Raw genomic sequence first — 21,467 nt, 5'->3', positions numbered from 1 at the left:
CCAACACACTAATGGACAGGGGATACCAGGCAAAGCTTTGCTTTCAGACGTGCCCACCAGCTTGCAGGAGTCATTCTGCATTTTGCACACACCCAGGTCTCACCCGGGTGCGCTGCAGGCCCCAGTCGCTCATGTGAGGAATGTGGGACACTGGAGCGGAGTTCGGACATGGGATGCTAATAGGAAAAACGTTGCTTGTAACCCATCATTCAGGGCAACAGTGTCCAACTTGAGAATGCTGAACGTTAGGTGCCTAATTGGTCTGGTATTTGGCCACTGGTATTTGGCCTCTTTCCAGCCAACATGGCAAATCTGAGCTGGAACTGACAGTCTCAAGGTATTTCCACATTCCTGGGAAGAATGAGCTTGGGGTTCCGGCAGGAGACTGGGATGTGGGGATCGGGGTTCAACTCCTGGCTCTGGCACAGACTCCCTCGGCAAGTCCCCTCCCCTGGCTGCACCTCAGTTCCCCATCTGTAAGAGGGAGATGAAACTGCCTCTCACCCTTAATCTTCTCCACTCGGATTGTTTAGCTTTTCAGGGCACAGACCGCTCATGTGATTGTACCGCACCTAGCACCACGAGGCCTTCAACTCAGAGAGGGACCTCTAGGGGCTACTGGAAAACAAATAAAATAACCACCCAGGAATCCAACACAGACCAAACATCTTGTCTGGTTTCCACTCCATGCATCACATTCCAAAGCCAGACACACACCCACACACACCCACACCCCCACACACACACCCCGCGGGAGTCTGGGTGCCTCTCCCACCCTGGACTAGGAGTGGGAAGCTAAGAAACAGGCCCTGGATCAGTCAGCCAGTCACTTCCAGAAAGAGCAGGGGAGCAGATGCAGCAGGAGAAGTCAACTGGGCCAAGTCAAAGTTTGGGACACCCAGGATTCCCCAGCAACTTCTTTTTTTAAAGAATTTAAAGCAACCCGGTCCCACTGAAAAACAGGAAACCGATCTTGAGCCCCCCCTGTTCTTTCCCTCCGGCTCAGCTAGGATGACCAGATAGCATATATGAAAAATCGGGACACCTGGTCACCCTAGGCTCAGCCCCAAGACTGCTGGTGGCACATGCCAGGAGCAAAGCAAGAAAGGGAGATAAACAGAGGAAACAGTTTTCTGGGGAGGTGGTATTGTGATGTCAGAGGTAACTCGGCCAATCAGCATGCAGCTGACAAGTTTATTTACATAGTGCTCTCTTCTCACTTACAATGTTGCAGAAACGCTCAGGGGGAAATCCCTAGACTCTTTCAAAAGGTGTTATTTCCAGCTAAGGTGTCCCAGGCGTTAGCATAACAGTAAAACGCTAGGCCCTGCTAGGCCAAAGGACCTCAAAGCATTTTAAAAATGTCAGGAGAGCCTTAAAAGCGCTGTGACAGAGTTATGAACAACAAAAATAATTTCTGAAATGCAGCCACCTCTGGGTTGGCATGTGGCAGCTGTGGATGCTGAAGTAAACAGACCTTATCTCGTAGAAAGTGCCATGGGGTAGCTGAAAGTCATGGCCTCTGCTTTAATGCTCACCCTAAGGATTGCACCTCCAGCAACATAGACCATGCTGTAAGCCCACACCGGGACAGTGCTGACCCAAAGGGAAGGTGCCCCCTAATGAGTCACTGCCACCAATTCCTACAACACCAGGGCAGGCCCACAACATTTTGCCACCTGAGGCGGGGAGCTCAAATGACACCCCCATGCCACCTCGCTTGGGCCAAAACTTTGAAAGGTCTCAATTCTGCCTTCTTCCTGTTCTACTCCTCTCATGGTACTGCTCTGCTACCCACCCCAAGAAAGGAGAACTAACAAAATGCTTTGTTCAAAAATTTTAACTAACACTTAACTTTCAAACGCCTGAACAGCAAATGTAACTTTTCTTGTCTGCATAGTAAACACTGGCATTTTTATCTGTTTGAATAATCAAAGTGGTGCTTTCCGTGCCTTCTTGGTTGCAAAGATTTGAACTGCTTCCTGAAGGTCCACAGTCTGGGCCAGCTCATGCTCCATGCCAGGGGTCGGCAACGTTCGGCACGCGGCTCGCCAGGGTAAGCACCCTAGCGGGCCGGGCCAATTTATTTACCTGCTGACGCGCAGGTTCGGCCGATCACGGCCCCCACTGGCCGCGGTTCGCCGTCCTGGGCCAATGGGGACGGCAGGAAGCCGCGCCCAGCACATCCCTCGCCCGCGCCGCTTCCCGCTGCCCCCATTGGCCCGGGACAGCGAACCGCGGTGAGTGGGGGACACGATCGGCCGAACCTGCTGCGTCAGCAGGTAAATAAATTGGCCCGGCCCGCTAGGGTGCTTACCCTGGCGAGCCGCGTGCCGAACGTTGCCGACCCCTGCTCTATTGAGATAGTTGCAAGGCCGACCAGCCTCTCCTGTGTCATTGTGGAGTGTAGATGTGTTTTTATTAACTTCAGCTTGGAGAAGCTGCGTTCTCCACTGGCAACTCTTACAGGAAGTGTTAGAAGTATGCGCAGAACAACAAAAGCATTAGGAAAGAGGGTGGTCATCTTATTTATGCACATATATTCAGGGCCGGCTCTGGCTTTTTTCCCGCCCCAGGCAAAAAAGCCACCCGCCGCCCCCGAGCGCAGCAGGGGAGGGTGCCGAGCCCAGCTGCGGGCCGCTCTCCCCAACCGGCCAGAGCGCCAGAGGGAGGGCGGCAAGCCCACCGCGGTTCCGCTGGCGGCCGGAGTGCCGGGAGAAGGGCGGAGAGCCTGCTGCAGCTCCGCTCTCCCCGGTGGCCAGAGCGCCGGGGGGGAGGGTGGTGAGCCCCGGCCGGGGCTCAGCTCTCCCTGGTGGCCAGAGTGCAGCCAGAGCGCTGGGGGGAGGGCGGAGAGCCCAGCCGGGGCTCCACTCTCCCCAGCGGCCAGAGCGCGGGGGGAGAGCGGCGAGCCTGGCCAGGGCTCCGCGGGGAGGGCGGTGAGCCCAGTCGCGGCCCCGCTCTCGGGCCGCAGCGCCGCCCCGTCCCCCTCCAGGTGCCGCCCCAAGCACATGCTTGGTGGGCTGGTGCCTGGAGCCGGCCCTGCATATATTCCAGAACAGCCTTTGGAGTTGATCCTGCTGAAATGTATCTTGAAACGGCTTTCAGTTCATCATCTAAATCACTTGCATCAATATCGCGCATGTCATCATGTGTCAACACTGTCTCTAGTGCCCTGCATTGCTGGTGTAGGTCTTCTTCAGATATAGTGAGGAGTTTTGGAATATCATACAACATCCCAAATATACTGCTGTGTTCCTTGAGCTGCATGAAACATTCTTCAACTGCCTGTATTGCACAATCTAGCACCTGGTTAAAGAATTCAACTTTGAATTGTTGTTTGGGGTCTCTTATGGGATTAACCTGTACCTCGTAATCAAAATGCTTCTTCTTCGGTGACTCTTGTATTCTTGAATGGGTGGGGAAAATAGCTTCAGTGTGAAGTTCCTCTGCCAACTTCCGTGCACTCTTCAGAACATTTTGAAATCCCTCATCTGACCGGCAAGACTGTAGGTGGGACTTTGCTTTGTCCAGTTGTTCCATTGCTTCAGATATATCAAGGTCAACACCTTGGAGTCTCTTGCTTACAACATTTCTTTCAAACAGTATGTCATGCCACAACACTAAGCCACACAGAAATTTGAAGTTATGTTTGTTTCTGGTGATTCCATTTCCCTCTCCCACTGTTCTCCCATGAACAGTTCCTGTCATAGCATTATCCTCCATAATGGCATCATCTATCTTCCCAATTTGGTGTTTGATAGGCTTTATCACCTCCACTCGATTTCCCATCGTGTGGCACTCAGTGGTTTCAGTGTCAGAGGATGTTCCCAGATGTTGCTTCAAAATTTGCCATCAATGAGTTGATGCAGAGAAAAAATACACAGATGCTTTGAATTACATTAAAAAATTCAGCAGCCTCACTAGAAGCTGGTGCTGCATCACTGACCACCAAGTTCAATGAATGAGAACTGCATGGGACAAAAAAAGCTCGAGGGTTTAACTCTCGGATCCATGTCTGCACTCCCCTGTTCTCTCCTCTCGTGTTGGCACCATTATCATAGCCCTGAGCTCTCATGCAGGACCTCGCAATTCCTGTATCTTCCAGCTTTTTAAGAAGCCCATTTGTCATACCAGCTCCTGTAGTATCATCAATGTCAATAAATTCTAGAAAATGCTCTCTGACAGTCACCATTGCAGGGAGATTTTCACTAGGTTCTGTTGTTGTTACAAAACGCACCATTAAAGTCATTTGTGCCATATGACTGATGTCAGTTGTGCAGTCCAGAACAACAAAGAACTATCTTGCTGACTTCACATCTGCCACAATCTTCTGTTTGACTTTTGTTGCCAGTAACTGTATGATCTCATTTGGAATTGTTTTTCCAAGGTAGTGGTGTATGTACATTTCTTGGGTGGTGACTCTTCTTAGATGCTCCTGGAGTACAGTATCAAACTCAGCCATCAGCTCCACAATTTTAAGGAAGTTTCCATTGTTTGGCACATACAGCTGATCTACAGTGCTAGGTTTTGGGTAGCAAGCATTCTCACAATGGCAATGGGCATTTTCAGAACATTTTGCCACTGAAGAGATTCTAATGCAATCTTCTCTTGATGCTGATCATCTATGGTGACCTTTAACCTTAGTCTCATCTCAAGCTCTTTCCACCTATGGAATGCTCGCTGGTGATTTGCTGTCTTCTCATGGCATGCCAGATTTCTAGCCAGATTTTTCCAGTCCTTTGTTCCTGTAGAACCCAATGTGGCTGGAACATCAGACTGGAAGAGTTTGCAACAAAAAAACAGTTTGCAGCATTCTGGGTTTTTGAGTTCATAAGCCATGGCCTCTCCATTTTGTCACCATTGGGGATTTCACACCAGTAATATGTTGGATGGAAACTTCTATTTCCAGTGTCTTTGGGGAACATGAAGTTTTTCACTTGCTGTGGCCCATGCAGTACAAGGAAGTCCCTCGGGCTACTGCTCAAGTGGGTCCACAGTCCTGGATCATCTAGACTTAAGGAACTAAACTCAGCAGCAGCTGTTTCTTGCACCTCCACCTCACTCTTCTCTGATCTACACTTTTCTTCAGGAATGTGCATGGTTACATCCATTTGAGCTGGAGATACGGATGCTGCAGTAGCTGCCAGGTCACCTGCACTCAGGCATCTCCTCACCACTCTCATCCTCACTGAGGCCGGAAGGCTCAGCGTGAACATTTGTGTCTATGTATCTCAGGAGAGCTCCTTCCTGCTTAGATAGAAAAGCTTCCTTTGCTTTCTTTCTTTTTCTGAATGCTGCCCCAGAGGGGCGTTTTCTTCTTTCACTCATGACTGCTGTTCTGTGCCAGCTAGAGTGGCTCTCAATACTCAATGGAAGGGGACAAATAAGCAGGCTGGTAGCAGGGTAGCAGGGAGGGAAGATATCAGCATCTTAAGGGCCTAACTGGCTCCTACTACTTCAGTTGACTGCCTGTTCTCCTCAAGTGGGTTCAGGGAAGCAGCAGGAAACAGGAAGCTCCCTGAGAAGTTGGTGTGAATCGGTCCAGGCTCCTGCGGGTGCTAGAGAGGTACCCAAGAGGCTCTTCTCCTCTCTCTCCCCACAGCTCCTGCTGCTTTCTGTTACTCCCTCTCACCTTTTCTCCTGCCTGCCTGTTATGTCTCTTGTGCCCTCCTTCCTCCAGCCCAGCACTCCACCATCTCTGTGCATCTAGAGCAGAGTGAATACATACGCAACAGCAGCAGACACCATTTTCTACGCTCTGGGTCCTCGTGGCCCCCGCACAGACTGGCACATGAGGCGGCCGCCTCAGTTCGCCTCATGGTAAGGCCAGTCCTGTAACACACCACCACCCAGGAGTTCTGGCCCAGTCTTGCTTTGCTCATGAGCTACGGAGCGCAGCACTCCGGGCTGCAGGAGTTTTGCGCACAAGCACAAAATGATCTTGCCGTTTAAGTGGCAGCAGCTTTCACCTTCCGCCTAAGCCCGTTAGCACAGCCAGAGGTAGCAATCCCTGTTCAACCCCTGGGCAAACAGAACGAAGCACATAAGAAGGCCTCTCTCTCTCGCCACTCAGATCATCCCCGATTTTATTACGTGAGGAAAGAAGGGGAGAATGACAAAAGGGGTGAGCTCTGGGGAGTACAGCACCATTGCCTGGCTGCATTTTGACTTCGTTTGCAAAATGAAAATAAAACCTACCATTAAATTAAAATTGTAACATTTTATCACCAGGTCCATGAATTATCAAGGCACTGGAGTTTGTGTGTGCAGGCTTTTTTTTTTTTTTTTTTTTTTTGTTCTTGGCATTTTGGTGGAGCGAGATAAGAGTAAAAAACAACAGAGCTGCTCAGAGAGTGAAAAAGGGAGATAGATAACGCAGATACCAACTCCTACACAAAACAGTCCTGGCTTTATCGCTGCTTTTTATCACAGTTCCTTTAAAAAAAAAAAAGGAAGAAAAAAAGAAAACAGCCCAACCGGAATGGGGCAGCACATTAAAAATGAACTTTATACTGTTTGCTCTTTAGTTTTATATTTAGATGAAGCAAACTTAGATTTTCAGTCGATACCTTCCCAGCGCAAGACGCTGAAAGTTTGGAAGCCAGAGGCTCCCCCTCCTCATTTGCGCCAAAAAGCAGGGGACCTAAATATAGATTAAAGAACCTAAGAGTGACTTGATTTTCAAACGGTACCGAGCATGCGCAGTGCCCTATTGGCTTTTTGAGGATTTGTACTTTCTGCATTGGGGGGCGGATGGGGGGGGGGGAGGGGGAAGAGAGACACACAATTCTAGGTGCCCAATTACAGGTTTAAGAGCCTAACTTTAGGCAACCAAGTTCAAGAAAGTTTGGGTCTTTATTTTTATTATCTGTTGGCCAGGGATGACAGCGTGCCTCATCACTACTCTAAAAATGTGGCATTGTAAGTGATGAGCCGCTCCAGTCCTGCAGACTGAAACAGCGCTTGCTACCATGAAGTCAACAGAACTACTTGCAGTAGCTACCATGAAATTCAACTAACAAGCTACCAGGAAGTCCAGGTAACAAGCATTACAATCTGTAGTAAGTGCGGGCAGGGTGGGATCCCCGGAAACTTCAGGGGAAGCAGAGTGGAATATGAGTCAAATAAAATAGGACCCAGATCCAAGCCATGTGTTTTTATGCACAACAGAATTCAGCAGACTGTGTTCTGCAGAACCCAGCATCCCTTCAAGCTCACTCACCTACTTCACGCTGACTCCGTGCCCCACTTGCTGCCTTAACTCGCCCCAGAGTTGATGAGACTCAGTTACAGGCCAAAGGAAGCAGCAGCTCTAGGACATTTTGGCAGCGTGAAGAAAGAATGATCCACAAGCCTAGGACTTGGGAGGTGCAGTTTCAATTCCCTGCTCTGCTACAGACTTCTCGTGGGACCTTGGGCAAGTCACTTAGTCTCTCTGTGGGGTCAGTTCCCACATACATACCATGGAGATCACAGCATTGCCCAGCCTCCTAGGGGTGCCGTGAAGATAAATACAGTAAAGATTGTAAGCCGCTCAGACCCTACAGCGATTGGTGCCATGTAAGTACCCAAGCTGGAAGGGGAGCGTGGTTCCTGACAGTGCAGTGAATGCAGCCAACCGTGGCGGTACAAATTAAAAAGCAGGATTACCGCTCAGAAGTGTGGAAGGAATATTAGCGAGGAAAATGAAAGGTTACAATTGACAGATATCCAGACCCATTTTTGGCTCAAAATAGAGTCCAGACTTTCACCTGGGTTACCATGGGCTCTTGGCACTCAGTGTTCCAAGCGCCCTGTTGTTTGTGACCGCCGTGTGAAAGCTGGAAACAGATTGCGTGGTTAGGCATCGCAGGGCTGCTAGCTTCAGGCAGGTTGCATACAACAGTGCGTTAGTGAAGGGTAGCTCATCAGCAGCGAGCTACCGGGACTTCACTGTGAAAGTGAAGATGGAACAGGTTTGATCAGAGAGATTTTACAGACAGACATGCGCAGAAAGGGGACCTGCCACATCCATATATCCGTAAGCAGTGCTCCCTGCTGGGAAGTGAATAACCAGGGCCCTACCAAATTCACGGTCATGAAAAAAGCATCACGGAGCATGAAATCTGGTCTCCCTGTGAAATCTGGCTATTGTAGGGGGGTCGTGGGATTGCCACACTTACTTCTACACTGCTGCCTTCAGAGCTGGGCGGCCAGAGAGCAGCAGCTGCTGTCAGCAGCAGCCCAGACATGAGGCTGGCGTGGTATGGTATTGCCACCTTTATGGCTGCGCTGCCACCACCAACAGCTTCCTGCAGCTGGGGGAGGTTCCTGGAGATGGGAGCATGGAGCTCGGTGTACAGTAGGAGCCCTTGGCTGGGGTGCTCCCAGCCCTGCCCTCTCCGGCTCTAAGCCCAGTACTCGGGGGCTGTGTGTGTAGGGGGTGACCACGGTGCTCCCCGTGACTACGGCATCCTGGCTGATTGCTCACCTGTAAGGCTGGCCCTGCCCCCCTACCCCAAAAGTGACAACCCACCCCATACCAAGCCACCCTCACTTCTGCGCTGTTGCTGGTTGCAGAACTGCCTTCAGAGCTGGGCTCCCAGCCAGCAGTCGCTGCTCTCCGGCCGCCCAGCTCTGAAGGCAGCGCTGCCGCCAGCGGCAGTGCAAAAGTAAGGGTGGCAATCCCACAACCCGCCCATACAATAGCCTTGCAATCCCCCCTCCCCCAACTCCAATTAACAAATCAGTCAAGCTCATAAGACACTTGTTGCAGTGGCTTTTGTTGGGATCAGACTGCATCATCCTCAAGGCTTGAAAGGAAAAGCTTTCCTTCAATGGGACATAGAGCACTTGAAAGGCGGGGCTGCATGGTCCTGTGCTTGGACTGGACTGGGACTCAGGAAAAATGCTTTCTAATCCCACCTCTGCCCTAGATCTGCCATGTGATCCCGGGCAAATCACTTCATCTCGCTGTACCTGTTCCATCTCCTACACTTTGTCTGTTCAGATTACGGCCTGGTCAATACTACATAGTTCGGTTAAAACAAGGTAGCTTATGTGGACCTACCTATGAAAAAGCGTCTATACTTAAACGTTGCTTCCACCAACGTAACTGTCCCGCTATACGGACTGAATAACTCCACCTCCACGAGTGGCCTAGAGTCACAGTCAAGGCAGTTAGGTCGATGCAGCGTCAGTAGAGATGCTGCATTGCTTACGTCGACTGTTACTGGCCATGATGCCCTACGCTAACGGTACAATCGATACAAGCGCTCCTGGTGAGGACGCACACCGCTGACACGAGGAGCGAAGTGTAGACACGCACAAGCAAAGTAACCGCTGCAGAGGCTGTGTGCGGACGTAAGTTAGCTCGACTCAATTTTGTAGTGTAGACATGGCCTAAGCCCTTTAAGGTAGGGAGGGTCTCTCACTAGGTGTCTCTCACCCAGCAAACGGGGCCCTGATCTCAGTCAGGGTCTCTAGCACTACTCTAGACAAATAAACAACAGGAGAGCCAGTCACTTCATAACAAAGTGGTAACAGAGGAATTGAGATCATATTAATACTTGGCATCTGTAAACCCACTTTCATATGAAAGTGTCAGAGCCTTCAGCGGCCACTAACAGACTAAGCCTCAACCCTTCCAGGAGGCCGGTATTAATTGATAGCCGCGTTGTACAAACCAGGAAACTCAGGCATCACACAGGGCATCAGTGTCAAAAGCAGTGCTAGGATCAAGGCCTCCTGACCCTGTCTCTTGGCTCTAACCACTAGACCATTCTGTGACTTGGGAATAGGCAGCGAGTTAAAAAGCCATCATTACAGGAGTGGGGTTTTTTACCCTAACTTTGCCCACTCCAGTTCAGTTCTCCACCAAGCACCTTTGCATCAGTGTTATGACCTGCAGCCACAGAACCATGAGCTGTGATTCCAACAGACCTTAGAAGCTAAGCAGAGTTGGCTTGACGCAGACCTCCATGGGAGACCCGGAAGGAAAGCTCAAGGTGCAGCAGGAAGTACTGATGGAGATTCAGAATGGGTCACTATCTCCCGAGTCTGTGTTTTTTATACCCACGTAATGCTTCATCCGCAGACTGCAATGTGCTTTGCAAGAGGTCTGTATGGCTTATCCCCAGGGCGGCCCAGAGGGGAGGCAAGTGGGGCAATTTGCCCCAGGCCCCTACGAGAGTTTTCAGGGGCCCCCCCATGAGAGTTTTCAGCGGGTCTTCGGCGGCAGGACCTTCAGTGCCGCCGAACATACCCGAAGCGAGTGAAGGACCCGCTGCCGAAGACCTGGAGTTTCTTCCGCTCCGGGTCTTCGGCGGCAAGGGCTTCCGCTCTGGGTCTTCGGCGGCAGTTCGGTGGCGGGTCCTTCACTTGCTCCGGAACCTGCCGCCGAAGTGCCCCAAAGACCCAGAGCAGAAGGACCCCCACCGCTGAAGACCCCAGGCCCCCTGAATACTCTGGGCAGCCCTGCATATCCCTATTCACAGACGTACACTAAGCGCTTAAGGGATTTTCCCCAAGGTCACAGTGAAACAACAGCTTCCACTCAGGTGTCCTGTCCCTGGGTCACCAACGCCCCACCACGTGCAGTCCCCTTCTGCATCTACCGGTGGCTCTAGTTTCGGAGGACACCTAAAACACAGGCTTTCCAACTAGTTATCACTGGCGATCCCATGACAATTCCTAACCACCCCGTAGTGGTAGCCCCAATGTTCTAGACTAGTTCCAGTTCGGATATTTCTCTTGGATACTGTGTTTTCCACTTCCTGTCCAGCAGCACTGCTGGGCGCATCTGAAGCACGGCACATAGAGGAAGATCCTGCTGGGAAGCCCCAGAGCCAGCCACAGACAAAGACTCCCTGTGAATCCTACGCCCATTCCCTGCGGGCAAGTTCCCGCTCGCCCTTGGAAGGAGAAGGGGATGGCACAGTTTAGCAGCAAGCCGGGGGGAAGCCACAGCTCCTGACATCAGATCCCAGGATGAAAGCTAGATGGCTACAGAAGTAGGTTTGATTGCCACTGGGTAAAAGGGCAGGGATTCAGCTGGCAAATCAATGTATTCTTCTCATGAGCTTCTCCCCGCTTGACAGCTCCTCTTTCCACCCCACCCCCTGCGCAAAAAAGAAAATCTCTTTACAAAGGCAACCCCCCCCCTTGATGGGGAATCTTGATGGGTCAGAGACTACATTGAAATTGGGGCGGAGGAGAGAATCAGAAAGCTTTGAAATCTTCAAAGCTCTGGCTTGACAAATCCCTGCTGGAAATGGCCTAGATTCATCAGAGTCATGCACACCCAGCAGCGGCTGGGGAATATCTCTATGACACGCCCATTGCATAGGCACTATTCACGCAGGGTTGCTTACACAAGCAGGCCACCAGGGTCAGGTTACTGACCAACGGACAATGCCCTACAGTATAAAAATACAGCAGCGACGGCCTGAAACATTACCGCCGACAATGGGGCTAGCGCTGCGGTTTGGATCTTGCCGGTAGGATGTTTTGATAAGGGATAAGCCAGGCACCTCTTCCTGCACCCACGTTTATCCTAGCATGGGTCACTCCTGGGGAGGCTTCGGAACGGGGGTTGTGGTGTCAGGGCAGAGGGAATTATTTGTGCTGTCGACTGGCGTTTAGTGTGTTGCTTGGTTTTAAGTGGCTCCTGACCCCAGGTGCCATAGCTAAGGCATATTCAAGTTACAATTCGATATACAGAGTGTGTCCTGGCTGGGCTGCCTGGCAAATAGTGCCTGGGATATGAATGGTTCCCCTGTTCAGTTTGAGAATGATCGGCCCCTGGCTTCCCATCTCACCCACGCGAAACTGGCACCTAGAGCTCGCCTTTCCCCTCAATCAACTAGTATCCGCTTTACCCTCCGTTCACAGCACCAGTGTTTCAATGGCAGCGGAATCAAAACACATGCAAATCTTTGATGGGCGGGATGCATTCTAGCAGGAAAAACCCCTATTCCGGAAGGGCTGGAGCTTGCCACAGCAGAAAACGTGGGGCACAGCGAGAGAGAGAAAAAATAAAAATGGACTGAACGGTTCCCCCCCCTCCCCTCGCACTCCCTTCCCTACCTTCTTTTTGAAAAACATAATTTATCTGTGTATTATCAAGAAATCCAGACACTTTAATCAGTGAGCTATGAAGTCAGTATTTCCATTCTTATCTAGTGGAGGAGTGGAAATGGAGAGCAGATAGGCAGCTCCCAGCCGATCCGTGGTGGGGAATGTTAATGGGAGAAGAGGGAGAACTATTGGCTACCGAGCATCGGCTATCTCCACCATTATCAAGCCGTTATCAATTCAACCATCGCAGCGCAGTAATGGGGCCAGTTCAACTTTCTGCATTATCATAGGAGCTGAAACCTGCATGAGAGGCCTCAGCTGGGAGACAGAAAAGTGAGTAAGCGACTGAACTGCACATTTTAAAAGCAAAGTGGGGGGGGGGGGGGGAGGGAAGAAAAAGCCAGATGAATCAATTCAAAAGCCGGAGAATTAAAGAGGAGCAGGTTGAAAGGCTACAGGCCGAACAGACCATGTCAACTGGGCAAGGAAGCCAAGCCCGGGTGAGCAAGACAGGATTGTGTGTGTTTGGTTTCTGGAAGGAGAGATCTGAAAGACTCCATCTAAAGTCCACCCTGGTCAGACAGTGAATAACTCGTGCAAGCCGGTTTGTGCGGAGGTGCCTACCCAAGTGGCAGGCCCTCGGCACGTGGCAGCGCCACACAGGCAGGAGAGCAACGGGAAGCTTCTTTCCGATGGGGCTACAGTTAGACAGCCCTCCCAGGCCCTGCCCGACATCAGAGCCCAAGATCTGCTGACCAGCCCTAGACTGTGGGGCAGGAACCCTTCGGTGTTGTGTGTTTGCACGGCATCCAACGCGATGGAGCAGGATCTGAGTTACAACCTGAAGAGTAGAAGGGAATTAGGGCGACGAGGCAGCAAGTATGAAAAATCGGGGTGGGAGTGGGGGAGTAATAGGAGCCTATATAAGAAAAAGACCCAAAAATTGGGACTGTCCCTATAAAATCAGGACATCTGGTCACCCTAAAGGGAATTGCAGCTGAAAGAGAAAGGAATAAGGCACGGAAGGATGGGAGAGGCCACCAAATGAGAGTGGCGGTTCTCACTGGCCCTTGCAGGGAGGGAAGTGGTCAGGTTGGGAACCTGGGACAGAGAGAAGTGAGACGAGGTTAAAAGAAGGACAGGACAGGTGTAATTGCAGGCGGGCCTGACTTCCTCAGAGGTTCCTATGAAAACTGACTTCTGCAAACATTTGTAAAGGAGTGGGACAGAAAGATAGAGAGAGAGAAGTGTGAAATCATTCGAGGTGCACATGTCACCAGAGGCCTTCTTGGCTCAATGGGCGACTCAAATCGCACCCGCCACAGGAAACGCACCTGCCACGAGCTAGAGATTTCGCTGGGAATCCGTGCAAGCCATTTGTGACTGTACACTCACCGAAACCGCACGCACAAGTGACAACACTGCATGTGCATGCCGGGCCACCTCTCCACCCGGATTCTTGCACTGGCCCGTCAGCACCTCTCCTCCCGAGTGAAAATTTAAGGTCTTTGTGTCAGTGAAAGATGCCAGATTTACAACCCTTCTCTGTTTACCCATTAGACAAGTACAGCATGGACAGGAGTTTCCTTCCTCCAGGCCCCAATGGCGTGTCTCAACTTTGACCTCCTCTGGGATAAGGGGTGAGTTCAACCCCTGAGACTCAGCCAATCCTAAATCCCCCGGTTGATGTTGAACTGGGTCCCCCGTTAGCAGCTTCAGCTGCGGTTGGCAGAATTACGAGAGGAACACGCTCACTGGGAACCGAACCAAGACCAAATCCACCGCCCACAGGCCCACTGGCCAGCCATCAGAACCGAACATGCACGGCAAGACGCTGGCTGAATAGAGATTGAAGATCCAAAACCATGCAGAAAAGCCGCCTTTATGTCATTCATTTAGAACCCCCGCCCCCCGTCTACTGAATGGGTTTAAGTCACACACATCACGTCCTACCCCGACTCGTTCTAGGTGGGGCCAGGCAGGAGCAAACCCGAATCACACCAATCACAGACTGGCATTTTGAGCCAAACTGCAAACCGACAAGAACCAGGAAAACAGTGCCTGGATGGGGAGAGACGTGGCAGACAGGAGGGCTTGGAAGGGGAGCATGGGGAGTTTGATTAAATAGGTAGATGAGGACAGAAGAGTATCAGAGAGTCTGTGCAAGCCACATTCAGCAGGGTTAGCCAGCAGCGTCCTTTCTGCTGCTAGTTAAGGGCTTCCTTCAGCGAGCTGCAGGGCCCAAGGCTACCACAGCCAGCAGCAGAGCTAAGGCCCTCGCACCATAAGGACTTCCGCCCGAGGGCAGAACTGGGCTGTAGGGAGCGTGTCTGCCACCAGCTTCAGCTTTCGAGCTTACCACCGAAAGCAGCACCACGGCACAGGCCACACCCTTCAGCACGCTGAGTTGCACGCCGCAGCGCGTCTGCGGGGGAGCGAGAGACACGCACGGAGAACCCGGTGCCACATCCCAGAGAGGCGGCCCTCTCGCTCCGCTCAACAGGACAACGGCCTGCAAACAAAATGCAGGCCTGGGTCCACAGAGAGAACGTGAGCCCGAGGGAAGGGACCCTGGAGATGCAATTTAGGAAGTGCCACATCCCAGCATACTTTGCAGCCTCCACAAGTGTGCTGGCGCTCTCTCTCTCACATACACACACAAATTCTCTGTAACCAATATCTCTCAGAAGGGCAATAACCGACTACAGCCAAAGTCCCCCCCCCCCACACACTGTCCTATGCACCTGCCTACCTTTGAGCCACAGAGATTGGAGCACATTTAGGTCACTTTTCATGGGGCTGGAAGCCAGAGTAGCTAGGATATTAGGTTTTAAATCTTGGGGAGCCCTCTTATTCCACTCCCAGCGATCAGGAGTCGCGGCTGGCATGGTAGCGTACCTGCCACAAGGCGTCAAGATGATCCAGGAAGCAGCCTGCTGACAGGGGTTCTCTACAGCCACGTTCCCCGCAACTTGCAGTCTCAGCAAATCCATGGTGATAATAAACGAATAATAATAATAAATAATAATAATAATAATGTTAAATATATCTTGGTAGCTGTTGCTACCCTCAACCACATCACCGCTGTGGGGACAGATCTCTGAATTTCTTGCTCCAATAGCACATTCCCCTGCCACACGAGGTGAAGGATAATCTCTATTCGCAGTACGGGGTCTAGGACCCAGCTCTTATTCCAGCCAGTCATGGGCAGTGCTACATGTACGCATTAGCCAGTTTGTTACAGCAATTTTGATTCATAACTTAACGCAATTCTCACTTTGGGGGAGGGGGCGAAGAGGGGCCTCATTTCTTTTTAATGAAAAAAAAATAATCGATGGGCCGGCCAGGCGAGATTAAAAAAATAATATATCAGATTAACAAATTAGAGAAACACATTTCCTTTCTACACTGTTGAATGGGAGATGTCACAGAAATATGTTGATGTGAGAGCGAGGAGATAACGAATTATTTTGGAGGAAAAAAAGCAGTGGAAGGCGGTTATCTGAAGTGACTCACATATACACTCCTTAACCCTATTCCAGCCCAAGGTCAACAGTTACATTCCTTTCAGCATTTCATCCCTTCCAAAAAAACATGTTGCTACAGGAACAGCGAGGAGTCTTTACTGCTGCACTGAGCCAAAGGCGGAACTTCATTACCACGGAAACACTTGAACTCAAGAGAAATATAAATCAGGAGGTCTGTCTTGTCGGTCTCCAGTGTTCAAAAATCACGAGTCAAGTACATTTGTTTTTAACATAGTGATAAACATGGGGGTCTTTTTTAATTGCCTTTTGGTGTTGGAGTCTTCGGGTAACATCCAGGGCACATTTTCAAGCTTTCCTCCACCACCATAAGGGTGGGAAACTTTTTAAGTGAAAGCTATGAGGCTTGTATGATCACAGGATTCCAGGAGCTGGGGCTTCAAGATGACACACCAAATATCACAAGAGTTGGCAACACTGGTTCTGGAGTCAAGATCTCCCACGCAGCCTTGTTAACTAAAACACCTCAACACAGAGGAAAGCCCTGGGAAAACAGCTCCAGGAACCACAACGAATTTTACAGGGTTTTTTTTTTTTTAAAGACGGCCGCGGGGGGGGGGGGGGGGGGGGGGACGACAGTTTGATTTGGTTTTAAATCAAGTCAGTGAAAAAAACCCACAAAGTTTCCCTACTAATGTTGTTTCCCCATTAAATTGCTGTTCTTCACTATCTATACTGTTTGCTTCCTTTTTCAGTTCTCACCTCAGACAATTCAGACAGACTAGTCGGTTTCTAGTCAATTTCAGTTTCAAAGTCTGAGGTACTAGCCCCCGGGATGTAATATTTGGCTCTCATACATGGTAGGAAACCTTTAAACAAACAAAGCTTCCCAAGGGCCAAGATTTTCAGAAGCAACGAGTCACTTGGTGTACCCAATTTGTGATGCCTTACAGGGGCCTACATTTTCAACAGGTGGATAATCTTTATATTTCATTTTGTAGCTTAAAAAAAAAAAACCAACACACCTACATTTTAAGCCAAATTTGTCCCAACAGTGCCTCATTCAACACATGGGGGGGGGGGGGGGGGGGGGAGGGATAGCTCAGTGGTTTGAGCATTGGCCTACTAAACCCAGGGTTGTGAGTTCAATCCTTGAGGGGGCCATTTAGGGAACTGGGATAAAAATCTGTCTGGGGATTGGCCCTGCTTTGAGCAGGGGGTTGGACTAGATGATCTCCTGAGGTCCCTTCCAACCCTGATATTCTATTCTATGATTCTATGAACACATAGAAAAAGGAGCAGTCTGCTTCTTCCTGTCCGGTTTGTTAACCGATTTAGTCTCACGTTTGAGGTCCGGGAAGTTTTATCCTTCCGGACTACCTACAAGCCCCTCCCACTCCAGAAGGTTCATTTTAATCAGAAAACAAAGTTGTGATTAAATGGAGTTCTTGTTTGCAATCGGGACTCACACACACAAGCTGCTGGGGCTCTGTGAAACAGCGGCAGTCTGCCACCTGCACGGACGCAGTCTGAATCGGATCAGATTTCCTTTGTCTCTTGCTCATTTTAGTGCTTTGATTTTTGTCGAACCCAGGTTCTGTGCACTCGGCCATCAGGCTGGGGAGCGCTGGTCTGTTCCCAGCTCCGCCAGTAACTGCCTTCATGGAATGGGGCAAGTCACTCCCTTGCTCTGCAAAATGGGGATTATAATTCCTGACCTCACCGGGGTGTTAGGAGAATTAATCCATTCATGCCTTCTCTGCAGAGAGCAGGGCTAGCCTGTATCATCAAGTTACCTTCTCTGCATAGGGTGACCAGATGGCAAATGTGAAAAATCGGGACAGGGGGTGGGGGGTAATCGGTGCCTATATAAGAAAAAGCCTCAAATAACAGGACTGTCCCAATAAAATCAGGACATCTGGTCACCCTATCTCTGCATAATCAGGACTGCAACCTGCTGGGGGGAAATAGCACTTTTTTCCACCTCCTGGCTGATCAGCTGGCAACTTGGCTGAAGGGGGATTCTTCCACTGTGAGTGAGAGAAACCACGGCCTCGTCCAGCAATGCCAATGGACTTTGGATCCGGGGCAACAGAACCTTGAATTTTGGCCCTCAGTGGCCCTCCAGTTCATCCAGAGGGCAGCCTGCCACGACTAAAGGGTTCTAACAACCCAGGGCGCAAGTGACTCTTGCTCCTTGCCAGTGGCTGGTGAGCACAATGACAAGGGATTTCTCTTCATCTCTCAAGGGAGAAACAATGACAAGCAACTATAACGACTGTGGGCATTTGGTTTAAGAGGGAAAGCCCCACGGGGTGTGTTTGTAGGTGCAAGGCCATAGCAGCGCTCTGTCTCCCAGCAAGCTGCTATCACTTTCGCACCACTAGGCCCCCTGCTTTAGATGCAAGACAGGTAAGTGAGAAATTCTTTTTGGGACGTGAAAGATATAGGGGGCCAGGTGAGAGAATACGAGAGGCCTCCTTCCTCCAGCCCTGGAGGTGGAAGGCTGCACAGTGAAATAGGGCAGAGAGCTAAAGTATAGTCCGAGAACCCCTCTGGTGATCATCAGGGGAGATCGGACGTCAGACAAAAAAATAACGCGAGTGCGTCCTCCCCATGGGCCCTGGAAGCCATCAAATGCTAGATCCGCTGCTCTAACTCGCCACCTTTCCTGTATCATCCCTGCAGAGCTCCTGCCACGGAACCAAAAAAGGACATGTGCTTTGGCATTCCATAAGACAGGTTCTGCCACTGGCACCGCACAGCCAAAACCCTGTCTGAAGAAATGGGCTATGCCCAACTGCACTCAGTTTCCTCCACTTTCAGTGTAACTAAGTAAACATGGGTGGGCATAATAGAGGCACATCACTGATAGAACTGTGAAGTTAAGACAGGAGGAGAGTCCAACAGCTGGTCTGCAATACTCTCCAGTCACTCTAGTGGCTTCTTAGGAAGAACTAAGCAGTTGCCAATTTTATTAATTTGTTCAAGTGGAGGAGAATATTTCCTCTTCAGACAGAGACATCCCGGACAGGCCGTACTGAGCACCACGAGTGCGGCAGCGACTGGTGCCAAGGGGAAAAAATTAGGGCTGTCGATTAATCGCAGTTAACTCATGTGATTAACGCAAAAAAATTAATCATGACTAATCGCAGTTTCAATCGCACTGTTAAACAAAAGAATACCAATTGAAATGTATTCCATATTTTTGGATGTTTTTCTACATTTTCAAATATATTGATTTCAATTAAGACACAGAATACGAAGTGTACACTGCTCACTTTATATTATTTTTTTATTACAAATATTTGCATTGTAAAAATGATAAACAAAAGAAACAGTATTTTTCAATTCACTTCATACAAGTACTCTAGTGCCATCTCTTTATCATGAAAGTGTAACTTACAAATGTAGATTTTGTGTTACATAACTGCACTCAAAAACAAAACAATGCAAAACTTTTGAGCCCACAAGTCCACTCAGTCCTACTTCTTGTTCAGCCAATCGCTAAGACAAACTAGTTTGTTTACATTTACGGGAGATAATGCTGCCCGCTTCTCACTTTCTGGTGACATTGTAAATAAGAACAAGCATTTGCATGGGACTTTTGTAGCCAACATTGCAAGGTATTTACCTGCCAGATATGCTAAACATTCGTATGCCCCTTCATACTTCGGCCACCATTCCAGAGGACATGCTTCCATGCTGATGACGCTCGTTAAAAATTAATGAGTCAATTAACTGAACTCCTTGGGGGAGAATTGTATGTCCCCTGCTCTGTTTTACCCACATTCTGCCAGATATTTCATGTTATAGCAATCTCGGATGATGACTCAGCACGTCGTTCATTTTAAGAACACTTACGCTGCAGATTTGAAAAACACACAAAGAAGGTACCAATGTGATATTTCTAAAGATAACTACAGCACTTGACCCAAGGTTTAAGAATCTGAAGTGCCTTCCAAAATCTGAGAGGGACAAGGTGTGGAACATGCTTTCAGAAGTCTTAAAAGAGCAACACTCCGATGCAGAAACTACAGGACCTGAACCACCAAAAAAGAAAATCAACCTTCTGCTGGTGGCATTTAACTCCGATGATGAAAAAGAACATGCGTCGATCCGCACTGCTTTGGATCGTTATCGAGCAGAACCCATCATCAGCATGGACATGTCCTCTGGAATGGTGGTTGAAGGGCCATATGAATCTTTAGCGCATCTGGCATGTAAATATCTTGTGATGTAAGCTACAACAGTTCCATGAGAATGCCTGTTCTCACTTTCAGGTGACCTTGTGAACAAGAAGCGGGCAGCATTATCTCCTGCAAATTTAAACAAACTTGTTTGTCTGAGCAATTGGCTGAACAAAAAGTAGGACTGAGTGGACTTGTAGGCTCTCAAGTTTTACATGGTTTTATTTTTGAATGCAGTTATGTAACACTAAATCTACATTTGTAAGTTACACTTTCATGATAAAGAGATGGCACTAGAGTACTTATATGAGGTGAATTGAAAAATACTGTTTCTTTTGTTTATCATTTTTACAGTGCAAATATTTGTAATAAAAATAATATGAAGGGAGCAGTGTACACTTTGTATTTTGTGTTGTAACAAATCAATATATTTGAAAATGTGGAAAACATCCAAAAAATTTTAAATAAATGGTATTCTATTATTGTTTAACAGTACGATTAATCGTGACTAATTTTTTTAATTGCTTGACAGCCCTAGAAAAAAATCCATTCACAAAACGTGGCAGTGGAGCAACCCAGCGAGGACACTAGGGGGACATGTTCTGATGGATCAGCGTGATCTGCGGCACACGAGCTGTCGGAGATGGAAAGATACCACCTAGCTAAAGGAGTTGATAATCGAGGCAGATGAACACAAGACACTCCAAGAAACTCGGAGGGAAGTGCTCCCTGTCATCGGTGGGTTTGTTTTACAGCACCTAGAGGGTTCAAAGAGAAATCAAAGCCCTCTGGATGGTGGATACTATGCAATCTAAGGCTGGATTAGTGCCCCTCTTTTATAGATGGAGAAGGGATGTGCAGGGAGACTAAAGATTTGCTCAATGTCACACAAGGAATCTGTGGCAGAACAGGGAATTTTTATCAGACCCCACAAGTCCCAGTCCAGTAGCTTAACCACAAGGCCACCCTCCCTCGTGCCTTTTCATATCACAAATGGGTAACAGCAGCTTACCAGGGTGGCGAGTGCCTGCAGAAGAAACGAAGAGGGGATTGGAGAGAAGAGCATGCACGGGTACTTGGTACTCTAGGATGGAGTGGGGATGCAGGCAGAGGGGACAGCATGGAGACAGGGTGAGAAAAGCATGAGGTGGAACAGTTTCATTGGCAGGAAATAGCCACCGATGGATTTCACAAGGATGATTCTTTTCTGGGGCAGATGGGTTGTAGCATTCAGGGTTCTGACAGGTGCCATCAACGGTACTGGGACCGTCTTGCTGCCATAGAAACGGCAGGGGAGTTGTGGAGTCAAGGACATGACAATCCGGTTCAGGCCTTCCTCCCCTTTAAACAGAGGTGAAAGTAAGCCAGTACGGTACGGCGTACCAGCAAGAGCTGGTACACCGTGCAGGACCCGACCGGCTTCCCCAGGCTGGCGATTTAAAGGGCCCAGGGCTCCCCGCAGCAGCTGGAGCCCAGGGCCCTTTAGATCGCCTCCTAAGTCCCGCTGCCAGAGCCCTGGGGTAGTGGTGGCCAGGCCCGGCTCCAGGCACCAGCTTAACAAGCAGGTGCTTGGGGCGGCCAAGGGAGAGGGGCGGCACCTGCGGCAATTCGGGGGCGGCAGGTCCCTCACTCCCTCTAGGAGCGAAGGACCTGCCGCCGCCGATCGCGGCTTCCCCCCCAATTGCCGCCGCCGATCGCGGCTTTTTTTGTTTGTTTGTTTGTTTTTTGCTTGGGG

General features: G+C 49.7%; 1 protein-coding gene across 4 annotated transcripts in view; it reads right to left on the bottom strand.

Moving 5' to 3' along the window:
• Positions 1-21,467, bottom strand: part of ZFPM1 (zinc finger protein, FOG family member 1) — a 127,507-nt gene that overhangs the window by 98,998 nt on the left and 7,042 nt on the right. The window lies entirely within an intron of this gene.

Source organism: Chrysemys picta, chromosome 14 (assembly GCF_011386835.1).
Source record: "Chrysemys picta bellii isolate R12L10 chromosome 14, ASM1138683v2, whole genome shotgun sequence".
In the NCBI taxonomy this organism is placed as follows: Eukaryota; Metazoa; Chordata; order Testudines; family Emydidae; genus Chrysemys; species Chrysemys picta.
Note: the sequence above shows the minus strand (reverse complement) of the source record. Positions and strands in the feature narration are given on the sequence as shown.